Here is a 6,000-nt window from a genome sequence, read left to right on the forward strand (position 1 = left end):
AATGTGCATGTGTCTGCTCAAACGGTCAGAAACAGACTCCATAAGGGTGGTATGAGGGCCCGACGTCCACAGGTGGGGGTTGTGCTTACAGCCCAACACCGTGCAGGACGTTTGGCATTTGCCAGAGAACACCAAGATTGGCAAATTCGCCACTGGCGCCCTGTGCTCTTCACAGATGAAAGCAGGTTCACTCTGAGCACATGTGACAGACGTGACAGAGTCTGGAGACGCCGTGGAGAACGTTCTGCTGCCTGCAACATCCTCCAGCATGACCGGTTTGGCGGTGGGTCAGTCATGGTGTGGGGTGGCATTTCTTTGGGGGGCCGCACAGCCCTCCATGTGCTCGCCAGAGGTAGCCTGACTGCCATTAGGTACCGAGATGAGATCCTCAGACCCCTTGTGAGACCATCTGCTGGTGCGGTTGGCCATGGGTTCCTTCTAATGCAAGACAATGCTAGACCTCATGTGGCTGGAGTGTGTCAGCAGTTCCTGCAAGAGGAAGGCATTGATGCTATGGACTGGCCCGCCCGTTCCCCAGACCTGAATCCAATTGAGCACATCTGGGACATCATGTCTCGCTCCATCCACCAACGCCATGTTGCACCACAGACTGTGGAGTTGGCGGATGCTTTAGTACAGGTCTGGGAGGAGATCCCTCAGGAGACCATCCGCCACCTCATCAAGAGCATGCCCAGGCATTGTAGGGAGGTCATACAGGCACGTGGAGGCCACACACACTACTGAGCCTCATTTTGACTCGTTTTAAGGACATTACATCAAAGTTGGATCAGCCTGTAGTGTGGTTTTCCACTTTAATTTTGAGTGTGACTCCAAATCCAGACCTCCATGGGTTGATAAATTTGATTTCCATTGATCATTTTTGTGTGATTTTGTTGTCAGCACCTTAAACTATGTAAAGAAAAAAGTATTTAATAAAACTATTTCATTCATTCAGATCTAGGATGTTATTTTTTTGAGCAGTGTATATTATTGTAATTTGCACTGTACTATGTATTAGACCTAGATATTGTGTGTATGTACTGATACTGTGGGGCAAAAAAGTATTTAGTCAGCCATAGTGGAGTTTGGAGTGTGACTGTTTGAGGTTGACGACAGGTGTCTTTTATACTGATAACAAGTTCCAACAGGTGCCATTAATACAGGTATCGAGTGGAGGACATATGAGCCTCTTAAAGAAGAAGTTACAGGTCTGTGAGAGCCAGAAATCTTGCTTGTTTTTAGGTGACCAAATACTTATTTTCCACCATAATTTGCAAATAAATTCATAAAAAATCCTACAATGTGATTTTCTGGATTTTTGTCCCTCATTTTGTCTGTCATAGTTAAAGTGTACCTGTGATGAAAATTACAGGCCTCTCTAGTCTTTTTAAGTGGGAGAACTTGCACAATTGGTGGCTGACTAAATACTTTTTTTGCCCCACTGTATGTAGGCTGTGTGTGATGTTTTTAATGTATGTATTTCAGTCCTTGACTAATAATGTTCTGTACTATGTATGATGTCATGTTTCATGTGGACCTCAGGAAGAGTAGCTGATGCTTTTGCAGCGCCTTACGGGGATCCTAATAAATACCAAATAGCATTCACCTTTTCATGTTTATTAAAATACTTATCTTTCCAATCAAAAATAGATTGGTGTTGGTTAAATTGTGATTTTAATGAATGGAGCGAATTTGAAGTGGCAGTTTTTCCTGGGTGCTTGGTGCAGTTTTTAGCAGAGCGGTTGGAAATGACATGGAGCACAGGATAACTTCATTAAGCAATGAGCGGGATTTCTGACTGCTCAACTTTTCTCCCAAACTCTACCCTCAGTTCTATTGGCAAACATACAATCACTAGAGAACAAACTAGACAAGCTCCGTTCAACACTATCCTATCAACAGGACCCGAAGAACTGTAATATCCTATGTTTCTCGGAAGTAGTGGCTCTTTCCATGACATAGACTGACCAGGTGAATCCAGGTGAAAGTTATGATCCCTTATTGATGTCTATGATCCCATATTAGTGTAGATGAAAGAGACGAGACAGGTTAAAGAAGGATTTTTAAGCCTTGAGACATGGATTGTGTATGTGTGCCATTCAGAGGGTGAATGGGCAAGACAAAAGGTTTACAGTGCATTCGGAAAGTATTCAGACCCTTTCACTTATTCCACATTTTGTTACGTTACAGCCTTATTCTAAAATTGATGAAATAGTTTTTTCCCTCGTTAATCTACAAACAATACCCCATAATGACAAAGCAAAACACGTTTTTAGAAATGTTTGCAAAAAAATAAAACATACAAGTGAAATTTCACACTTACATAAGTATACAGACCCTTTACACACTACTTTTTTGAAGCACCTTTGGCAGCAATTACAGCCATGAGTCGTCTTGGGTATGAGGCTACAAGCTTGGCACACCTGTATTTGGGGAGTTTCTCCCATTCTTTTCTGCAGATCCTCTCAAGCTCTGTCAGGTTGTATGAGGAGCGTCGCTGTACAGCTATTTTCAGGTCTCTCCAGAGATGTTCAATCAGGTTCAAGTCCGGGCTCTGGCTGGGCCACTCAAGGACATTCAGAGACTTGTCCCAAAGCCACACACCTGCATTGTGTTGGCTGTGTGCTTAGGGTCGTTGTCCTATTGTTGTGAGAAGGTATGGGTGGTATAAAGAACAGAGCCCTATTTGGTGAAAGACCAAGTCCATATTATGGCAAGAACAGCTCAAATAAGCGAAGAGAAACGACAGTCCATCATCACTTTAAGACATGAAGGTCAGTCAATACGGAAACATTTCAAGAACTTTGAAAGTGTCTTCAAGTGCAGTCGCAAAAACCATCAATGAATGAATGAAACAGGCTCTCATCTCTATGATGAAACAGGCTCTCATGAGGACCACCACAGGAATGGAAGACCCAGAGCTACCTCTGCTGCAGAGGATACGTTCATTAGAGTTACTTTAGAAATCAGCAATTACAGATGAAGTTGGAGTTTACAAACACTTAGGTTGGAGTCATTAAAACTTGTTTTTCAAATTTCTTGTTAACAAACTATAGTTTTGGAAAGTTGTTTAGGACATCTACTTTGTGCATGACAAGTAATTTTTCCAACAATTGTTTACAGCCAGATTATTTCACTTATAATTCACTGTATCACAATTCCAGTGGGTCAGAAGTTTACATACACTAAGTTGACTGTGCCTTTTAAACAGCTTGGAAAATTCCAGAAAATTATGTCATGGCTTTAGAAGCTTCTGATAAATTATGTAAATTAGCCTGAGTCAATTGGAGGTGTACCTGTGAATGTATTTCAAGGCCTACCTTCAAACTCAGTGCCTCTGCTTGACATCATGGGAAAATCAAAAGAAATCAGCCAAGACATCAGGAAAAAAATTGGAGACCTCCACAAGTCTCGTTCATCCTTGGGAGCAATTTCCAAACGCCTGAAGGTACCACGTTCATTTGTACAAACAATAGTTCGCAAGTATAAACACCATGGGACCACGCAGCCGTCATACCGCTCAGGAAGGAGACGCGTTCTGTCTCCTAGAGATGAAAGTATTTTGGTGTGAAAAGTGCAAATCAATCCCAGAACAACAGCAAAGGACCTTGTGAAGATGCTGGAGGAACAAGGACAAAAGTATCTAAATCCACAGTTAAACAAGTCCTATATCGACATAACCTGAAAGGCCACTCAGCAAGGAAGAAGCCACCACTCCAAAACCGCCATAAAAAAAGCCAGACTACGGTTTGCAACTGCACATGGGGACAAAGATTGTACTTTTTGGAGAAATGTTCTCTCGTCTGATGAAACAAAAATAGAACTGTTTGGCCATAATGACCATCGTTATGTTTGGAGGAAAAAGGGGGAGGCTTGCAAGCCGAAGAATACCATCCCAACCACAAAGCACGGGGACGGCAGCATCATGTTGTGGGGGTGCTTTGCTTCAGGAGGGACTGGAGCACTTCACAAAATAGATGGCGTCACGAGGAAAGAAAATTATGTGGATATATTGAAGCTACATCCTCAAGACATCAGTCAGGAAGTTAAAGCTTGGTCACAAATGGGTATTCTAAATGGATAATGACTCCAAGCATACTTCCAAAGTTGTTGCAAAATGGCTTAAGGACAACAAAGTCAAGGTATTGGAGTGGCCCTCACAAAGCCCTGACCTCAATCCCATAGAAAATTTGTGGGCAGAACTGAAAAAGCGTGTGCGGACAAGGAGGACTACAAACCTGATTCAGTTACACCAACTCTGTCAGGAGGAATGGGCCAAAATTCACCCAACTTATTGTGGGGAGATTGTGGAAGGCTACCCAAAATGTTTGACCCAAGTTAAACTATTTAATGGCATTGCTACCAAATACTAATTGAGTGTATGTAAACTTCTGACCCACTGGGAATGTGATGAAAGAAATAAAAGCTGAAATAAATGATTCTCTCTGCTATTATACTGACATTTCACATTCTTCAAATAAAGTGGTGATCCTAACTGACTTAAGACAGGGACTTTTTACTAGGATTAAATGTCAGGAATTGTGAAAAACTGAGTTTAAATGTATTTGGCTAAGGTGTATATACACTTCTGACTTCACCTGTAACTGCACCTCACAGAGTTCAAGAAACAGACACATTCTCAACATCAACTGTTCAGAGGAGACTGCGTGAATCAGGCCTTCATGGTCGAATTGCTGCGAAGAAACCACTACTAAAAGTACCCCAATAAAAAGAAGAGACTATTTGCTAAGAGAGTTTATCTATATTTTTCATAGCTGTCTTTTTACCACCACAAACTGATGCTGGCACTGTCCGCATTCAGCGAGCTGTATAGGGCCATAAGCAAACAAGAAAATGCACATCCAGGGGTGGCACTCCTAGTGGCCAGTGATTTTAATGCAAGGAAACGGAAATCCGTCTTACCTCATTTTTACCAGCATGTCACCTGTGCAACTAGAGGGGAAAAAACTCAAGTTCCCCTTTATTCCACACACAGAAATGCATACAAAACTCTCCCTCACCCTCCATTTGGCAAATCTGACCATGACTATCCTTCTGATTCCTGCTTACAAGCAAAAACTCAAACAGGAAGTACCAGTGACGCTCTCAATACGGAAGTGGTCTGATGAAGTGAATGCTAAGCTACAGGACTGTTTCGCTAGCACTGACTGTAATACTGTATGTTCAGGGTATCATCCGATAACTTTGAGGAGTTTACCACATGAATTACCGGGTTCATTAATTAGTGTATCAACGACATCTTCCCCACAGTGACCGTACCTACATATCTCAACCAGAAGCCATGGATTATAGGCAACATCCGAAATGAGCTAAAGGCTAGAGCTGCCACTTTCAAGGAGCTGACACTTATAAGATATCCCGGTACAATCTCCGACGAGCCATCAAACAGTCAAAATGTCAAAACAGGACTAAGGTTGAATCCTACTACACTGGCTCTGATGCTTGTCGGATGTAGCTGGGCAGGAAAAATATCACAGATAACAAAGGGAAACCCAGCTGCGAGTTTCCCAGTGATGCGAGCCTACTAGATGAGCTAAATTCTTTATATGCTTGCTTTGAGGCAAGCAGCACTGAACCATGCATGAGAGTACCAACTGTTTCAAACGACTGTGTGATCTCGCTCTCCGTAGCTGATGTGAGTACGAAGTATGTGACAAATAAAATGTGATATTGCAGAATGCATTGCATTACATGTCAAAGAAAATGAATTGAAGATGCAAGATAGGCCCTACAATTTTAAGAGGATGTGTGTAAAAATACACATAGCCTAATGCCACAATGTAAAATGGTGGAAATGTATGCAAGCCCTTAATGGTTAACTTGGAATTAATCCATATTCAGAAGCCTACAATTCACATTAGAATTGTATGTAATAGTTACATATTTTTTGAAAATTATAAATATTTCTTCAAGTGTGCAATAATTGACATGGTTCTTCTGATATTTGTTTGAACACTTTTTAGGATCCTGTTGAATAAA

The sequence above is a fragment of the Oncorhynchus clarkii genome, chromosome 7 (genome assembly GCF_045791955.1).
Source record: "Oncorhynchus clarkii lewisi isolate Uvic-CL-2024 chromosome 7, UVic_Ocla_1.0, whole genome shotgun sequence".
Classification (NCBI taxonomy): domain Eukaryota; kingdom Metazoa; phylum Chordata; class Actinopteri; order Salmoniformes; family Salmonidae; genus Oncorhynchus; species Oncorhynchus clarkii.